This window comes from Rattus rattus, chromosome 10, assembly GCF_011064425.1.
Source record: "Rattus rattus isolate New Zealand chromosome 10, Rrattus_CSIRO_v1, whole genome shotgun sequence".
NCBI lineage: Eukaryota > Metazoa > Chordata > Mammalia > Rodentia > Muridae > Rattus > Rattus rattus.
The window spans coordinates 79524178-79545121 of record NC_046163.1 but is presented as its reverse complement, the minus strand read 5'-3'; positions in this window follow the sequence as shown (position 1 = coordinate 79545121).

Genomic DNA, 20944 nt, shown 5'->3' with positions numbered 1-20944 from the left:
TATGGGATATCTATCTCTATCTCTATCTCAGTCTATCTGTCTCTGTCTGTATCATATCTATCTATATGTCTCTTTCTCTATCATATCTATATCTATATGTATATCTATCTATCTATCTCTATCTACATATATATATAGATGGAGAGAGAGAAAAACAGAGAGAGAGAGAGAAGACAGAGAGAGAGAGAAGACAGAGAGAGAGAGAGAAGACAGAGAGAGAGAGACAGAGAGAGAGACAGAGAGACACAGAGAGAGAGAGAGAGAAGACAGAGAGAGAGAGACAGAGAGAGAGAGAGAGAATGGCTTACAGGATGCAGTCCAACTAATCCAACAATGACTAGCTGTGAAAAGAAATTCCAAAACTCTATATAGTATTTCCTCAGTCCCACAATGCTGGGTGTCTCTGCAGGTCTTTTGTATATGACTTGAGTCCTGAAGCAATATGCTTAGATATCAGTGAAGAATAGACGAGGTAGCAAGGTTGGGGGCAAGCAATCAAAAAGCAAGATCTTCTTTCTTTCGTGTCCTTATATAGGTTTCCTGCAGAAAGTGGGGCCCAGATAAAGGGCATGTCAATCTACATCAAGATGTGAAACAAATTTGAGTTGTGTTCCTACTTCAAAGCTTTTGACTAGAAGAGGATTCATGCACTGCAAATCAGTAGAAACTACCTCACAGGTGTGCCCTCCATTTGTGGACTATAATTTAGTACAGATATAGTCAAGTTGACAATCAAGGGTAGCCATCACTGAGCTGATTCACACTTGTGTTTTCTCTCAGCTTCCTGACTGTTTATACAATGAGACAATCTAAACTCTTGTTCCAGCTGCCTTTTTGGGATGGTCCCTTCAAACTCTTAAGTAGGATAAGCCATTATGCATGTAATTTGCCTCTTTTTATGTCACAGGAGTAAAATGAGTAGCTGGTATACTGGGATAGAGGAGATTATTCCAAGCTTGTTGCTAACTTTGTAGATGTGTTGGAAAGGCATGAGAGACAAATAGAATGGATAGAGAGTCAGATGTATATCAATATATGCAGCTACTAGACAGTCTCGTGCTCACCCCCATAAGGCCCCCAAGTGCAAGATCCCTCATGGGAAAACTAGGCATAAATCAGTACTTCTACATCACAAGATGTACTTGGCTTCCCAGATATGCCTTTTACAGTGGAAAGCCTCTTGACTTACTCAGTACTCAAAGTAAACTGCGAAAATGCTGAACATTGTGGGCTTTTAGTTATTTCTATCACTGCCAGTGACACTCCTAATACTTGCCCGTTATGGAACACAGATATGTTGACTCTTTCCCCAAGTGCTTTGCACACTTGATTTCTTCCAAGCAGCAACTCCTGATCCTATCTATCCCTACTCTAAATGACAAACTGAAAGTATGTAGAGGTTCCTTACTCTCTTACAGTCACTGTGCAGAGAACCTGTGCCTTATGGAATTCTGTTGTGAAACCACACATATCTATTTATTCTCCCTAGCCTTGCTATTATGCACTCATGTAACAAATTATGTTCCTATAGACTTATCTTTCAGAAAGATAGTAGAATTCCTCCAGCTTGCAAAAGAAGAAACACTGCTCCAGGGAGATTGAACAATGGGGTGGTTTTAAACATGTGTTCTGTGTTTATTCATTTTTTTTTGTGAGAATCTTCTCAGGTTATAGGCATAGGGTTGGAGGTTAGAGTGATGTGTCCAGCAAGCAAGTCTGAAGTCTTCAGAATTGTCTGCTATTTCAAATAAAAGTACTTGTTGAAGTCTCGAGTTTTAAACTTCATAGTGAGGCAGTGGCCTGGAGACATATACATGATAGGACTTCTGTGAAGCAGTCTTGAGGCTGGGTTCTTATTTTAAAAAATCTGTATTTCTACTTGAAGCCTTCAGCAACTAAAAAAGTCCACATTTATTAAAGGAGGTTACTATACTCTACCCCAAGACTCTGACTTCTGTGGTAATGATACCTAAAATGAAACATCTCTGCTCATGTTTTCACAAACATCTGTTCCCTATGTCCTATCCAAGGACATTGTATAATTTAAACTAATCACTTACACCCTGAATAGCCCTGGTCAATATTTATTTCGTCTCACTTTAGTATTCTTATTTATGAGAGGGACTAATACCACACAAGTGAATTGGAAATTCCAAAGCTAATAATTCCTAACTCCTTCTGGAACCTTATTATCAGTAATAGGTAATATACAGGGTGCTGGTGGTCTCTCTTTCTGCCTTCCTATTTTGGACAGGTACATACCATCTTGGTTACTATAGGCATCTCCAATTACATACTTACAAAGATTACCCCTGTCTATCCTAAGTGGTTGCCATTTTATGATGGTTTCCTGCCCACCACTGACTTACTAAGCTATTTCTCTTCCTTTAGAATTTAGATAGACAGTACACATGATTGGCTGATAGTGGCAGGATTTGTACCAGAATTTGTATCCTGTACTAGAGCCTGGTTTGTTCTGCTATGGCTGAGGACTGGAATCCTTAAGTTTTTCTTGTGACTTCTCAGTAGGTGTGGAATGGATTTATGAAACAAGTTTTGCTGTAGATTAGGACCAATGATACTTATATCATATTGGTCCCCAAAATTAAATGAGAATCTGCTCTTCTGCACATAAGAGACTGAGGAACCCTGGCCACAGTTGTTTTTCATTGGTAAATAAAGTGCCTGATGGCCAATGAATCAATAGCAGACAGCGGCAAGACTTTTAAGATTCTTTGACAAGAATGCAGAGTGAGAGGGAAGGAGGGGCTGTCATGTAGCGAATGGATCAGAATCAAAGGCCACACCTGAGAAAGCAGGACAGTGAGACAGCAAACAAGTAAGAGGCAGGGAGAAGTGTCCCAAAGTCCACTACCCAACCACCCACCCACAATAATATTAGTACAACAATGATTAAAAATAGATTTCAGTAAAAAAATAACAAATGAATATTGAAGGGGAGGGAATAGCCATGTGAAGGTTTGTGAGAACCACAACCATTGAGCTTTATTAACCTTATGAAAATATAAGGCTTTGTACATGTGCATGTGCATGTGCTGGTGCACACATGTGTTGTCCATGCATGGGTGCATGCATGTGTGTGTGTGTGTGTGTGTGTGTGTGTGTGTGTGTTTATGTGAGTCTTTTATTCTGTAGCACAGAACATTGGGGTAGGTTAAAAGGAATGGTTAGCTGCTGCTGGGTTGGTTACAAAAGAGATCAATTTTTAACTGAAACAAGGTTATGTTTTTCTTATGTATGTGTATGTGTTGTGTACATAAATGTGTATGTGTGTTTTGCATAAGTCTCTTTATGTGTCTTGCATGTGTGTTGGTGCACATATGAATGGGTACACAGGTGCATGGATTCCTGGGGTTGACATTGTGTATGCTTCGAAGTTGGTCTTCACCTTATTCATTGAGTCAGGATCACTCAATCAAACCCTGAGCTGGAGAATTAGTCAATTAAACAAGCCAGCTTGCTCATGTTGTTTTATGCTGTCTGAGTGGGAGGTAGGTGGCCAAACTCACTCGGCTTTTCCTTAGCATCAGGGGTTCTGAAATGCAGTACTCAAGTTTGTGCTGCAACTACTTTAAACAATGAATCATGTCAAAGTTCAGGAGAGAGGATTTTGGGGGACTGGTGGAGCTCAGGCAAGAGGTCCCCATGGGAGTGGATAGATTAAGTGATGGCTGTTGATCATCACTGTCTTGTCTTTGGATCTCTGGTGATTGTGCCATTCAAATGAAATCATGCCCCTTAACACAGGAATGGTCATATGGAGACTGACACTGATGGAGAGAACAGGGAGAACAAACATCCTGAAGACAAAATGATTGAAAATGTAGCCATGATTCTAAAATTTACTCACTGATCCAGAAACTTGAAGAATAAAGCTATTAATTACAATTCTGTCAGCGTGAAAGAGAAAGGAAGTGTGGAAAATCTCTTGGAACTCTTTCCAAACAGTGCCTATTTCAGATCCATACTACCTGGATGTTGATGGGAGATGCAGTTACTGTCTTCCCTGAGAGGCATACTAGAGTGGAGAGAGAAGTCTGAGTTCCTGAGATGAATTGAAACTTTCCATCTTCTGCTACATGTGTGGCTGTAGCCACATGAACTCTTTCTTTGGTGGTTTTATCTCTGGGAGTTCTGGGGGTTCTGGTTGGTTGATATTGTTCTTCTTATGTGTAGGGCACCCTCCTGTGGTGAACAACGGTACTGTGCATGTGTGAGTTTTTCACCTGGCGTCAGTTGGCCGGGATGGTACCATGCTAGTGAGGTGATTCGTTCTCCGCCAATCCCTGGAGGACAAATAGCAGGGGTGATAGTGGGGTGATTCGTGCTCCACCAATCCCTGAAGGACAATTAGCATAACCACAGCCTGTTGTGTATATAAGGTGAGCGTTTTTGCCACTTGAAGTCCCTGTATCAGCAATGAGGTGGTCCTGCAATAAAGGCAGTTGAGAAGAATCCAACAGTGTTGCGTCTTCCTTGCCGGCCGAGGTGGGCGAGGCAACTGGTGGCCCGTGTGGTGACCCAAGGACATTCTCATGGATTCAGAACTCTTCAGTTTCAAGACGGCGACGTCGGTAAATTCCCGGATATGGGACAATAAGGTTCTCTGGAGGTAAGCAGAGAAGATGAAAGCCTTGGTATAGAGGCCGAAAGGTTGGTAAACTACGGCAATGTTGTTTCCAATGGGTCCTTTGTGGGTAGGGCTTGTAATTTTGTTTCTTTTTTTCTTTGCATGGGATAGAGAAGCCACAGAGGGCAAGCTTAAGCCAGGACCAAAACCTCTTTGGCGAATGGTCCGTGCCTGCTTAGAGGATAAACGATGTGAGGAAGCCGTTAGAGCCATTAGGATAGGTCAGAGGGTCCTTGCAGAGCAACAAGAAAGTATGTCGGAGGGAGAAAACATCTCGAAAGAAAAAAAGAAAAGAAAAGGAGATAAAAGGAACAGAGAGAAGGCAGAGATAAAAAAAAGAGGATAATCAGGACCAGGAAACAAATAAGATATATTCTTCTTTAAAAACCTTGACCTTAGAAATATCAGATGATTCAGAGCTTAGTGAGCATGATGAGGCTGATCTCGAGGAAGAGGCTGCTCAGTGTGAGAGGGAGAGATATGATCCAGACTGGCCACACGCTAGTGCCACGTGGCAATGGGGCAGACAAATAGGCAAGAAAGCGGTTATACCAACAGCACCTCCGTATAACCCTCAATATAAAAGCATGGTGAAGCCTACAAAAGCTACTTCCTTTTGCCCAGAGGTGTGGAAAGAGATGGGATTAAGTTTTCCAGTGTTTCTGGATGCTAACGGGCATCAATATCATGAACCCGTTGACTTTAAGACTATAAAGCAATTGGCAGAATTGGTCAGAACCTATGGGGTCAGTGCAGTTTTTGTTGTGGCTCAAGTTGAGGCTATTGCTAGGTATTGCCTCACCCCTGGGGATTGGGGGAGTCTGGCTAAAGCCTGCCTCTCCTCAGGTCAATACTTAGATTGGAAATCTTATCTTTTTGAATATGCTAATACTCAGGCCACCATTAATCTGGCCTCAGGAGTAGACCCTCAGAGACATTGGGACGCTGACATGCTATTGGGTCTAGGGAGATTCACTCTGGACCAGACTGGCTATCCAGAACAAGTCTATAGCCAAATTAACAGCCACTCTATGAGATCCTGAAAGGGGATTCTCAGCTTACTTCACCCCATGCTTTAACCAAGGAAGCACAATTATCCTTAAGGAAAGTAGAAAAAAAAGACTGGAAAAGGCAATGCTAAGAAGGTACAAGGAAAAGGATGATCTGCTTTTGTGTATACTGAGAACCCTTCATCAGCCTACAGGAGTGCTATAGCAACAGGGACCACTTCTTTGGATTTATCCCCATATTTCTCCTAATAAGACCCTTGAATATTACCCTTCTGCTGTTGCACACCTTGCTGTGTTAGGCGTTAATCTTGTATTCAGCATTTTGGTATTTTACCCAAGAAAATTATTATACCATATACTATAGATCAGATGGAAACATTGTGTGACTTGATAGATGATTGGGCCATATTGCACTAACTTTTCTCTGTCACATACCTTATGTTTACTGTCAAGAACTCTTCCCTGCCCTGCGTTTGGTTGCTTAGAGCCACATTTCAATATTCAATATAATATAAGCTTAATGGGAGCAATGTACCCATTTGGCATCTGGCTTTCTATTAGCTAATCAAAGGATAGATTTAGTTCAAGGACAAATTGAAGCATTGTATCATATGATGCAGCTGTCCTGCTTTTCCTCCTTTAGAGGTTTATGCATTACTCCTTTGTGAGCTAACTTTTCTCAGAATTCTCAACAGAGCAAAGAAATCTCGAATTATCTGAAAGGAAACTGGTCCATGAAAGCAGAGCAACTATCAAGACAATTGCTGATGCAGATTGCTGTCCTCAACAGCATTAGGTTGGACCCCATCACAGTTGAAGATTTTACCTCATGGATTACCAATGCTTTCTCCCTTTTTAAGGAGTGGGCGGCCATGTTTGCCTGGGGAGCTATTGTACTCCTGGGATGCGGAGTAGGTCTCTGGCTTATTGGCCGTTTAAAAAGAGAACATGCCAGACACAAAGTGGTTGTTTACCAGGCTATGACCGCCATTGAAAATGGTGCTTCTCCCAACATATGGCTGTCCTCTTTGAAAGATTAAGACTTCGCCCTAGATCATTTTTGTCACTGTCATGTGGAGTCACTGTATCCAGAGACAGGCAACATTCCTCGAGCTCCGACCAACCTAAGACATGGGGCTCAGTGGCGATAAGGTAACCCTATGACGGGTAAGGCCCAGTTTGGATGAGAACGACCTAAGACAGGAGCAATGACAAGATTGACATGACACCAAGATCTAGACCAGTCATTTTATTAAACAAAAAAGGGGGAGATGTAGGGCGCCCTCCTGTGGTGAACAACGGTACTGCGCATGTGCGGGTTTTGCACCTGGCGTCAGTTGGCCGGAATGGTAACATGCTAATGATGGATTCATGCTCAGCCAATCCCTGGAGGACAAGTAGCAGGGGTGCTAGTGGGGTGATAATGGGGTGATAGTGGAGTGATTCGTGCTCCGCCAATCCCTGAAGGACAATTAGCATAGCCACAGCCTGTTGTATATATAAGGCAAGCGTTTTTGCCGCTCGAGGTCCCCGTATCAGCAATGAGGTGGTCCTCCAATAAAGGCTGTTAAGAAGAATCCGACAGTGTTGTGTCTTCCTTGCTGGCTGAGGCGGGCGCAACACCTTTGGGGTTGAAAACCCCTTCAGCTCCTTCAGTGCTTTCTCTAACTCCTCCATTTTGGACGTTGTTCTCAATTCAATGATTGGCTTTTAGCCTCTGCCTCTGTATTTTTCGAGTTCTGTCAGAGCCTCTCAGGAGACAGCTATATTAGACTCCTGTCAGCATGCACTTCTTTGCATCCACAATAATGTATTGGTTTGGTGACTGTATATGGGAGGGATCCCCAGGTGAGGCAGTCTATGGATGGCCTTTGCTTCAGTCTCTGCTCCATTCTTTTTCTCTGTATGCATCAGTGGGAGAAGAGGCCCTTCGTCCTGTGAAGGCCTGTGATGCCCCATTTTAGGGGAATGCCAGAGAGAGGAGGCAGGATGGATTGGGTGGCTGGATGGGTGGGGGAGCACCCTCATATAAGCAGAGGGAGGGTGGATGAGATAGGTCCATTCCAGAGGGGAAACCAGGAAAGGTAATAACCTTTGAAATGTAAGTAAAAAAAAATCAAATAAAAGAATAGACAGGACAAAAGAAAAAAGAAACTGACACTTTTGGGTTAACTGCCTATTTTTTCTGGCCCTTGTGACACCCACTGATGTCCCATCATGTCAGAATTTCGAGTGTAAGACAGTAAGATAATGTGAAAATAGGGTAGCAAGCCAGGGAACTCATCCTCATATTTCATAGCCAACTTAGAGGGGTAGTGATGCCTCTTTAATCTTTCCTTTCTTCCTTTATGTCCTCCTTCTTTACCTTCTTTTATTTCTTCCTTTGTTTCTTCCTTCATTTGTTCCTTTCTTCCTCCCTTCTTCCCTCCCTCCCTTTCTTTCTTCCTTGTTTTCGTCCTTCCTCACTCCTTTCATGTCTTTCTTTCTGGGTATACTGTGTATATGTTGTGTTATACATACATGTGTTTGTATGCCCTAAATGTATGTAAATGTGTATGTATATATGTATGTGGAGTCTCAAGAGTCTCAAAGTCAATACCTGCTGTTTTTTTGTTTTTGTTTTTGTTTTTGTTTTTGTTTTTGTTTTTTGATGCAATCAACTTTATTTTCTGGGGCAAGTTGTCTATGAATCCACAGTTTACCAATTATTGCTAGCTAAGCAAGACCATTTACCATGGGATCCCCAGACTATACACTCAAAGTACCATAATTATTGGCAAACTACTATGCCTTATCTGCTGTAATGGAGGTTCTGATAAATATGGTGTCTTGATTCCAACCCTCATGCTTGTGAAGTAAACACTAGATTCACCGAAGCCATCTCCCCATCAGCACCTTCTTGTTTCTGAATACTGCATTATCACTTTCCATGTGTCCCAGGATCACCATGAATGCGGTTCAACATTAAATTATGGACTTGCTTAAAGCATTATAGGATAAAAGCAAACAAATCATAACAAAAAAACAAAACAAAACTGCAACAAAATCCAAAACAACTCTGGTTAAGGGTCCACAAAATGGTAGCAATTATTTGTCAGTGTTCCAAGATAGAACATGTCTACATCCTTCTATATTTTATTTGGTATCCCACACTCATCCCCAACTATAAAAATACAGAGAAGAAGACTCTTAGTTTGACATTTTAGTCCAATAGTCTTTGTTGATTGATGAAACAGCATTTTTAACTACCCGTGCTCAAATATGAGTTCTTTACATACATAGATTCTTCTTGATTTACAGCTGCAATATTACCCAATGAACTCATCATAAATTGAAAATATAAGAGCCAGCCAAACACCTAGCCTCCCAGCAGTCAGTGGATTGGGGACAGGGTACTTCTGGGATTATTTTTGATTAATTAAGTTTTTGCTGTGGCCATTTCATAAATGCATATAATGGATCTTGATTGCTCCCCATACTTTGTGCTTCTCTCTATCCCTTGTCAAACACTCTCCATGCAAGTCATATTCCTGCATTTATTTGTTTTGTTTTTGTTCTTTTTTGTTTGTTTGTTTGTTCATTTTTGGTTTTTGTTGTTGTTGTTGTCATCTTTTTTGAACCAAAAAGTTTATGAGATGCTGTATGGGTAGCTGGTATTTAGAACTATTTACTGGAGCCTAGTGAGCACCTGTAGGTACACAAAGAAGATGATGGCTGACTCTCATTCAGAATCAGTAGTAAAGTGGCAGCAGGTATAGGAAAGGCTCCATGTCCTCTTTCTGTAGGTAAGAGGAGATTGTGTGGGAGTCTGTTCTTTTCCTCACCATGTGGGCCTAGGGACTGAACTCACGTTGTCAGATTTGTAATTAGGCATCTTTACCAAATGATCATTTCAACACTTCTTACATTGTCCAATTTTGTACCGGATACAATTTTGTATAAACTCATTCAGGAGACTTCCAAGTCCATGGCAAAGAGAGGATTTGAAAACCATGTTGGGCCAGTATACATGGAGAAAGTCTTCCTACCTACCCAACCCAACACACACACACACACACACACACACACACACACACACACAAATTCAAACAACACCACCCATATACTATATATACAAACTACCTATTCACACAGAGAAGAGGCCAAATCAATGCTATATTGCCCTGAACCTCAAAGGGCACAACAGATTCCATAAACAATTTAGACATCATTATTCTGGGTGATTTCTTTGTTTTATGTTTCTCTCTATTATTGCAAAGGTTTTCTGAGTGACTTTTTCATTACTACTCTATTTGGAAATCTCAGACTCAATATTGAAAGCTGCATTTCTTCCCTTTATCAAACATTACTAAAAGAACAATATTTGATGGTAGAGAGGGAAATAAGATGAGGTAAACTTCAAAAATCGATGAAAGATACACAAATGATATGGAGTGAGAGTTTGATAATTTTGTGGGGGGCACAAAAGACCTACAGTTATCCAACCTGTCTTTTGGATGCTAGGTTTAGCATTTTCCTGAGGTACATTATTTCTATCTTCACTTTAATGGTTTTTCTTCTGCGGTTGCAGAGAGAAATACAGATTTATTTATTTTTCTAATATAAGCAGGCATGGTGGTTGGCACCTGTGTCCCAGGACTCAGGAATCATAGATTGGAGGACCACAAATACAAGGACAAACTGAGTCACACATTTAAACTTGTATTAAAAAATTAAGGAACAAATCAAATGACCAAAATTAATTTGAGATAGCATAGTGTTAAGCTTAGTGTTGGGCATCTTACTATGTTTGCTTGAAGATACTTATTTGCAAAATATTCTAAAAGCCTTTAATAATTGATCTCATGAATGGTCATTTTTTTCTTTTGTCTGTCTGATGTATGTATATGTTCCAGGGAGTACGTGCACATGTGAGTGCATGTGTAGGATGTGGTTTGAAGAAACTGTCTTGTCTTATACCTGCAGAAACCCACAAATACCCTAACCTTGTTTTTGTATTTCTAGGCCTGGGATTGCGGGTGTATGCCTCTGTCCCTCCCTTTTCTATGGGTTTTTGGCTTTCAATTCCAATTCCTCGTGCTTGCTGACCATGCTGTATCCCAGGACCCTCACAATCATTTCTTAAAACATAGATTTCTGTGTAAACTACATGTATCTTTCAGTGCAATTGTCCACAGAGGCCAGAAGACATCATCAGAACTCATGGAGCTGAAATTATATTTGTTTGTAAACTGGCCCACGTGAGTGCCTGAAACCAAACTCTTTTCCTCTTCAAGAGCAGCAATTGCTCTTTACTGCTGAGCCAGTCTTCCAGGTGCAAGAGTTTAGTTTGGAGGGGGCCAGGATCTTTTGCATTTTTATTTATTCTAGTAAAATGAGCCATGGAATCATTGAAGGATAGGACAGGCAGGTGTGAGTGTCAGGAGGTTGGCTCAGAGCCTGGCACTTGCATTTAGGTTTCTGCATGTTGGTGATTGATGCCTACTCAAACTAGAAAGTGAGGAGATGGCTAAGGGTACCTATAAAGATCAAAGACAGCCAGTTGTTGAGAAGGCTCAGAACAGTGCCACTCATAGGCCCTCTGGGGTGTCACCATATCAAATGAGGCATGAAAGCAAAGAGGCAGTTTGACAAATAGGTAAAGACTGTGAGCAGATCCCAAAGAGACCAGCCATCTCTAATGCTGAGCAAAGTGTAATACATGGGGAGTCCCTTTGATTATGCCCTACAGCACACTGCAACTGTTCTTGCCTGGACTTTTACCAGAGGGCTTGCTTCTTTTTCTCTTTGTTTTACCTATTTGCTTTGTTGAAATGGATTAGATTCTAAACTATTACAGTGGTTTATCACCCAAAGAAGTATGAAATGTCAGTACTCTCAGCCCAACCTTTCCAAAAATGTTTCAGATGACCCCTGTGTGTGTGAATGGATAGGATAGAGTTTTGTACTTTCATAACACGTTAGGTCACCCACAAAGTCGTTATTGTAAGACTACTCTCAGCCCTTTCTTATTTAAAAATCCTTAAGAATGGGGATTTTGAAATTATTATTACCCCAATATATCAGCTTATCAAATCATTCTGAGGGGCTACTTACAATGACATGAAAGTCAGAGGACGCCCTTCAGTGTAGATCAGAAACATTGTCCACTTCCTTTAAGACAGGACCTCTTATTGACCAGAGTTCCCCAATTAGGGTACATTGGCTGGCCAGTCACCCCAGGGATCATCCTATCTCTCCTTCCCAGTGTTAGAATTCCAAGTTTGGACGATCATAAACTGCATTTCACATGGGTTCTGGGGCTCATGATTGCATAGCAACTACTTTAGTGACTGACCGATATTCTCAGTACAATAATTAGTTTTAAATCTAACTACCTTAAAAAAACTGATTAAAACAAAAAATTCATGGTGACTATGTACAATAATTTTCTATTGCTTACGGAAATTTCTCCAGCAGAATAGATTTTAAACGTTCTATGTACACAAGCATATGCATAAATGAGAACTTTGTGAGAGATATGCTAATTTAATTGCAGCAATCAAGCATATATATATATGTGTGTGTGTGTGTGTGTGTGTGTGTGTGTGTGTGTGTGTAACACACATTATTCTTTGATTGCATGCTTTACCTACTGTAGGTGATGGTATTCTTGGACCTTTCTCATGCTAGTTTATTACTCTAGCTCTAACATGTAGCTACAAGCTGACTGAATATATGCTCTTTTCATTTATTAATTGTTCAATAAAACTGGATGGAAGGGATTACTAAATTTGTAAATATATCATCATAACTATTTTAAAGAGATCATGAAAAAATTAGCTATGAGATAATGAATTTTTACCAATCTCTGAACTTGAGTAAGTTCAGGGTAATGTTTGATCCATTAGTTCAAGTATTCTGAGAAACATGACAAGTACTACATAAAAGCATGTTGGTTATATATGCTATGTGACACTTTGGTACTACCTTCATGTCTCACCTTGGCACTGGAGCCCACAATGTCCCTTTCTTCTCGTTTCCTTTCTCTTCCTTTGATAATATACCCTTCTCAGTGTCACCTAGGAGAAGAAAGTGTTTCTTCAGCTTACAATTTCTGGTCACATTCTATATTATGGAGAAATCAAGGAAACAATTCAAATCACCTCACATCTATAGTCACAAGCAGACAGAAATATTAGCAGTAGTGCTTCTTGTTTGTTGTCTTGCTCTCTACTTTCATTATGATTTTATGTGTTTACTCTTCAGAACCTAATACCAGGGAATGTGATTGCCCATTCATGGTAGGTCTTGCAACCTCAATTAACAATTAAGAGAATCCTCCACAGACATGGCCACAATCCAACTTGATTTATACACATTGTCAGTTAAATTTCTCTTCCCAGGCAATTCTAAGTGTGGTAAGTTGGCATTTAATGATAAACATCATGCTTCTCTCCTCTTCAAAGTCAATCTTCAAGGTGTTAACTCAAGGTTTGGGTTTAAATAGCACAAGAGCAGTATGTAAAATTATGCAGTCCATTTCAAGGAGAGTACAACATTCAATGACATAGCAAGCAGTGCCCAATACATACTTCATGTACTGTTAATTTCTATTCATTTCTGATACTGGGACAGGAAAGATTTCTCTCAACTGGAAAAATATATGTCAATGATCCTGCATGCAATGAGAGTTCTCATTTTAGAGTGTGATCTTTTAATTTTCTATATTTTAAAGACAATTCAGCGACTTTATGGAACCTGTGTCAATAAACAAGCTTTTCCAATATATATGACACCCACATCCAATATATCCAAGAAAATAAAAAAAAATATTTCCACAGGAATTAGTAGCCATGAATCATTGGGAGCAAAGGAAAGCACTGTAGATTTTATTAGTCCCAAATATCCATCTTTTGTAAACAGAAAGGGGTCAAACCAGTCCCACCATTGCATGGAAATAAATTGTGACAGAGGCAACCATAATTTTTAAATTAAAAAAAAAATCTCTTGGTGAATAGCTGTATTTTGATGGCTGTGACATCCATAAAAACAGGCTTCATGGCCACCTGGGACAAAGGAAAAAAAGAAAGTAAGAAAAGATCATGGAAGGGTAAAGAGAAGGAAGCAGGGAGAGTAGGAAGGGTAAAGAGAGGAAAAGAGAATATGTAAAGGCAAACAAAGATCTTATTAGCATAGCCACTGGGGAGATGGCAAGCGGATGAAGTGCTTTTCACACAAACATGAGGAACTGAATTTGGATTACCATGACATGAACCATGTAAAAATCTAAGTAATATATCTCGGATCCTAACACTAAATATGCGGAGACAGGTGTCTGATAAGGGCTTGATAACAAGTCATCTTATTCCAAACAGTGGGCTCTATGTTTATTAAGAGACTCTGGTTCAGGAGAAATTGAGAAAAATTTCCCAAGGTCATTCTGTGGCCTCCACATGCCTTTGCATTGGAGAGCATGACTGTGCACATCCTCACAGTTTTGTAAGCTCCCCATGCATGCTTGTGTGCACAGAGGAAAAAATTAAGAAAGAAAAGATAGAAGTTCAGGTCAGCATGAAGCATTGCCCTTCCTTGTAGGCCAGCAGGGATGGCAGGGACAGCCTAAGGGGTAGGCCCGTAGTTTAAGTCTTACAATGCTTGCTCCTTTCAGAAGCATCCTGGAAGCCTTTGCTAGAGCCAATGTTGAAAATCAATGAGAAAAAGAAAGATAATTCAATAATTAATCAGGGAACATATAATGTTTCCAATAAAATAGTAAAGTCTTTTTGCAGACTCCCACTAACTACAAAAATATCTCCCAAAGTAATATCTATGTAGTAAGATTGGAGGCTGAGAAATTATCAGCTATCACAAAACATGGCTATTATGTGTAGATTTCTAGCCTCCACCCCTGGTACTACATAAAACAAACATGGTGACTCAAACCAGTTAGCCCAGCACATGGGGAGTGAGTAAAAAATATGAAAAAATCAAGGTCATACTTACATAGTAAGATAAAAACCAGTCTGTGCTTCAAGGGATCCCCCCCCCCTTCAAATACCTTTGTTAATCTTTATATATATAAACAGGAGGGATCATCAATTTCTTTCTTTAAAGACTTGAAATTCTTGTCTGACAGATTTTTAACTTAATTAGTTAGAATCGCTGCAAGGTATTTTATGTTACTTGTGATTATCGTGTATGGTGTCATTTCCCTAATTTCTTTCGCAGCCTGTTTATCCTTTGAGTGGAGAAAGCTACTGATTAGTTTGAGTTAATTTTATACCCATCCATTTTGCTGAAGTTGTTTATCAGGTTTAGTAGCTTTTCTGGTCACTTAAGTATACTATCATATCATCTTCAAATGGTGGTATTTGAATGATTGTTCTGATAAGGACATTGAGTACTACATTGAATAAGTAGGGAGAGAGTAGCCTTTTCTAGTTCCTGATTTGAGTGGCATTGCTTCAAGTTTCTCTCCATTTAGTTTTATGTTAGCTACTGGTTTGCTGTATGTGGGTTTTGCTATGTTTAGGCATGGGCCTAGAATTCCTGTCCCTTCCAGGAATTTTATAATGAAGGGGTGTTGAATTTTGTCAAATGCTTTCTCAGCATCTAAAGAAGTGATCATGTGGTTTTTATCTTTCAGTTTGTTTATATAGTGGAATATGTTGATGGTTTTCCATATATTGAACCATCCCTGCATACCTGGGATGAAGCCTACTTGATCATGATGAATGATCATTTTGATGTGCTCTTGGATTTGGTTTGCAAGAATGTTATTGAGTATTTTTGTCAATATTCATAAGGGAATTGGTCTGAAGTTCTCTTTCTTTGTTAGGTCTTTGTGTGTTTTAGGTATAAGAGTAATTGTGACTTCATAGAAGGAATTGGGTAGTGCCCCTCCTGTTTCTATTTTATGGAATAGTTTGGAAAGTATTCGTATGAGGTCTTCTATGAAGATCTCATAAAATTCTGCATTAAATCCATCTGGTCCCCACCCTTTTTTTTAAATCAGGAGACTTTTTAATAACTGCTTCTATGTCATTAGGATTTATGGGAGTATTTAGATGGTTCATCTGCTCTTGAATTAACTTAATTTTTTCCATTTTTATTAAATTGTGTATTTCTTATTTACATTGCAAATGTTATTTCTTTTCCCAGTGTTCTGTCCATCAGCCCCCTAATCCCTTCCCCTCCCCTTCCATATGGTTGTTCAACTCCCCACCCACTCCCATTACTGCTCCGCCAACAATCCCCTACACTGGGAGTTCATCCTTGGCAGGACCAAGGGCTTCCCCTTCCACTGGTGCCCCAACAAGGCTATACACTGCTATCTATGCAGCTGGAGCCCAGGGTCAGTCCATGCATAGTCGTTTAGTCCGTGCAAGCTCTGGTTGTTGGTATTGTTCTTATGGTGTCACACGGACCTTCAGCTCTTTCAGTCCTTTCTCCAATTCCTCGAACTGGGGTCCCATTCTTAGTTCAGTGGTTTGCTGCTGGCATTTGCCTCTATATTTGACATGTTCTGGCTGCATCTCTCAGGAGAGATCTATATTCAGTTCCTATCAGCATGCAGTTCTTAGCTTCATCCATCTTATCTAGTTTTGATGGATGGACGTGTATGGGTCACATGTGGGACAGACTCTGAATGGCCGTTCCTTCAGTCTCTGCTCTAAATTTTGCTTCTCTGTCCCCTGCTATGAATAATTTTGATCCCCCTTTAAAGAAGGAGGGAAGAATCAGCATTTTGGTCATTTTTCCTGAATTTCTTGTGGTCTGTGCATCTTGGACAATTTGAGAATTAGGGCTAATGTCCACTTTTCAATGAGTGCATACCATGTGGTTTTTTTTTGTTTTTGTTTTTTTGTTTTTTTGTTTTTTTGTTTTTTGTTTTTTGTTTTTTGTTTTTCTGTGATTGGTTTACCTCACTCAGGAAACTATTTTCTAATTCCATCCATTTACCTATGAATTTCATGAAGTCATTGTTTTTTTATAGCTGAGTAGTACTCCATTGTGTAGATGTACCACATTTTTTGCATCCATTCTTCCCTTGAAGAGCATCTGGGAGCTTTTAATCTTCTGACTCTTTTAAGGAAGGCTATTATGAACATAGTGGAGCATGTGTCTTGTTGTATGTTGGAGCAACTTTTGGATATATGCCCAGGAGAGGTATTGCTGGGTCCTAATATAGTGCAAAGTTCAATTTTCTGAGGAACTTCCAAACTGATTTCCAGAGAGGGTGTACCAGTGTGCAGTCCCACCAACAATGGAGGAGTAGTACTCTTTCTCCACATCCTTGCCAGCGTATGCTGTTTCCTGAGTTTTTGATCTTAGTAATTCTGACTACTGTGAGGTAGAATGTCAGGGTTGTTTGATTTTATTTCTCTGAAGACTAAGGATGTTGAACATTTCTTTAGGTGCTTCTCAGCCATTTGATACTCCCCACCTGTGAATTCTTTGTTTAGCTCTGTACCCCATTTTTAATAGGGTTATTTGTCTCTCTATAGTCTAATTTCATGAATTCTTTGTATATTTTGGATATTAGCTCTCTGTCAGTTGGAGGATTGGTAAAGATCTTTCCCCAATCTGTTGGTTGCAGTTTTGTCCTAATGACAGTGTCCTTTAACTTACAGAAACTTTGCAGCTTTATTAGTTTCCATTTGTTGATTCTTGATCTTAGAGCATAAGCCATTGATGTTCTCTTCAGGAAATTTTCTCCAGTGCCCTTGTGTTCGAGATTCTTTCCCACTTTTTCTTCTTTTAGTTTTAGTTTATCTGGTTTTATTTGGAAGTCTTTGATCCGCTTGGACTTAACTTTTTCAGGGCCATAAGAATGGATGGATTTTCATTCTACTACATGCTTACCCACAGTTCAACCAGCACCACTTTTTGAAAATGCTATCTTTTTTCCATTAGATGGTTTTGGCTCCTTTGTCAAAAATCAAGTGAACATGGGTGTGTGGGTGCATTTCTTGCTCTTCAATTCTATTCCACTGGTCTACCTGCCTGTATCTGTACCAATACCATACAGTAATTCTCATTGTTGCTCTTTAATACTCCTTGAGGTCAAGGATGGTGATTCCCCCAGTAGTCCTTATATTGTTAATGATATTTTTAGCTATCCAGGTTTTTTTTTTTTTTGTTTTGTTTTCTTTTGTTTGTTACTCCAGATGAATTGGCAGTGTCCTTTCTAACTCTATGAAGAATTGGATTGGAATTTTGATGGGGATTGCAGTGAACTTGTAGATTGCTTTTGATAAAATGGCCATTTTTACTATATTTATCCTGCCAATCCATGAGCATGGACGATCTTTCCATCTTCTGAGATATTCCTTAATTTCTTTCTTCAGAGACTTGATGTTCTTATCATACATATATTTCACTTGCTTGGTTAAATTCACACCGAGGTATTTTGTATTATTTGGGACTGTTATGAAGGGTGTTGTTTCCATATTTTTCTCAGCCTGTTTATCTTTTGTGTAGAGGAAGGCTATTGATTTGGTTGAGTTAATTTTATACCCAGACACTTTAATGAAGTTGTTTATCAGGCTTAGAAGTTCTCTGGTGTAACGTTTGGGGTCACTTAATTATACTGTCATTTCATCTGCAAATAGTGATATTTTGACTTCCTCCTTTCCAATTTTTATCCGTTTGATCTCCTTGTTTTGTTTGATTTCTCTGGCTAGGACTTCAAGAACTATATTCATTAGTTAAGGAGTGAATGGGCAGCCTTGTCTCATCCCTGATTTTAGTGGAATTGCTTCAAGTTACTCTCCATTTAGTTTAATGATACCTACTGGTTTGCTGTATATGGGTTATACTATGCTTATGTAATGGCCTTGAATTCCTATTCTTTCCAAGACTTTTAACATGAAAGGGGTTGGATTTTGTAAAATGCTTTCGCAGTATCTAATGAAATGATCATGTGGTTTTTATCTTTGACTTTGTTTATACAGTGGATTATATTGATGGTTTTCCGCATATTGAACCACTCCTGCATACCTGGGATGAAGCCTACTTGATCAGGGTGGATTATCATTTTGATATGTTCTTGGATTCGGTTTGAAAGAATTTTATTGAGTATTTTTATGTCACTATTCATGAGGGACATTGGTCTGATGTTCTCATTCGTTTTGGTTCTTTGTAATGTTTAAGTATAAGAGTAATTTTGGCTTCATAGAAGAAATTTGGTAGTTCTTCTGTTTCAATTTTGTGGAATAGTTTGGACAGTATTGGTATGATGTCTTCTATGAAGGTCTGATAGAATTCTGCACTAAACCCATCTGGTCCTGGACTCTTTTTGGATGGGAGACTTTTAATGACTGCTTCTTTTTCTTTAGGTGTTATGGAATCATTTAAATGGTTTATCTGTTCCTGATTTAATATTGGTAGCTGGTATTTGTTTCGAAAATTGTCCATTTCCTCCAGATTTTCAAGTTTTGTTGAATATGGGTTTATCTACTTTATCTCAGCTTGTTGATTTTCACAAAGGACCAGCTTTTGGTTCTACTGATTCTTTGTATAATCCGTTGTGTTTCTACATGTTTGATTTCAGCCCAGAGTTTGATTATTTCCTGCTTTCTACTCTTCCTGGGTGTATTTTCTTCTTTTGTTCTAGAGCTTTTAGGTGTGCTGTCAATCTGCTGATATATGCTCTGTCTTGTTTCTTTCTGCAGGCACTCAGAGCTATGAGTCCTCCTATTAGCACAGCTTTCATTGGGTCCCATAAGTTTGAGTATGTTGTACCTTCATTTTCATTGAATTCTAAGAAGTCTTTAATTTCTTTCTTTATTTCTTCCCTGACCAAGTTATGATTGAATGTAGCATTGTTCAAATTCCATGTATATGTGGGCGTTCTTTACTTATTTTTATTGAAGACAAGCCTTCATCCATGGTGGTCTGATAGAATGCATGGGATTATTTCTCTCTTTCTCTATCTGCTGAGGCTGTTCTGTTACAGATTATATGGTCAATTTTGGAGAAGATACCATGAGGTGGTGAGAAGAAGATATATCCTTTTGTTTTAGGATGGAATGTTCTATAAATATCTGTTAAGTCTATCTGGTTCATGACTTCTGCTCTTCTCTATATGTCTCTGTTTAATTTCTGTTTCCATGATCTGTCCATTGATGAGAATGGGGTGTTGAAATCTCCTACTATTATTGTATGAGGTGCAATGTGCGCTTTGAGCTTTAATAAGGTTTCTTTTATGTATGTAGATGCCCTTGTATTTGGAGCCTAGACATTTAGGATTGAGAGTTCATCTTGGTAGAGTTTTCCTTTGATGAATATGAAATGTCCTTCCTTATCTTTTTTATGACCTTTGGTTGACAGTCCATTATATTAGATATTAGAATGGCTACTCCAGCTTGCTTCTTAAGTCCATTTCATTGTAAAGTGGTTTTCCATCCTTTTACTCTGAGGTAGTGTCTGTCTTTGTCTCTCATGTTTGCTTCTTGGAGGCATCAAAATGCTGGGTCCTGTTTACATATCCAGTCTGTTAATCTATGTCTTTTTTGGGGGAATTGAGTACAATGATGGTGAGAGATATTAAGGAATAGTGATTGTTGCTTCCTGTTATTTTCATATTTGGAGTTTGGATTGTGTTTGTGTGGTTCTTTTCTTTTGGTTTTGTTGCAAAGCAATTACTTGGTTGCTTTCTATATAGTGTAGCTTACCTCCTCATGTTGGGTTTGCCATTGACTATCCTTTGTAGGGTTGGATTGTATAAAGATATTATGTAAATTTGGTTTTGTCATGGAATATCTTGGTTTCTTCCTCAATGTTAATTGATAATTTTGCTAAATACAGTAGCATGGGCTGGTTGGTATTCATGTTCTCTTAGGATCTGTATGACATTTTTCCAGGATCTTCTGGAATTCCTAGCATCTGGTGAGAAGTCTGCTGTAATTCTGATAGGTTTGCCTTTATATGTTACTTGACATTTTTCCCATACTGCTTTTAATATTTTTTTTTCATTTTGTGCATTTGGTGTTTTGACTATTATGTGACAGGAGGAATTTCTTTTCTGGTCCAATCTATTTGGAGTTCTGTAGGCTTTTTGCATGTCTTTGGGCATCTCTTTCTTTATGTTACAGAAGTTTTCTTCAGTGATTTTTTTGAAGATATTTACTGGCCATTTAAGTGGGGAGTCTTCACTCTGTTCTATACCTATTATCCTTACGTTTCTTCTTACCATTGTGTCCTGAATTTCCTGTATGTTTGGGCTAGGATCTTTTTTGTTTGTTTGTTTTATATTATCTTTGTCAGTTGTGACAATGTTTTTTATGGTATCTTCTGC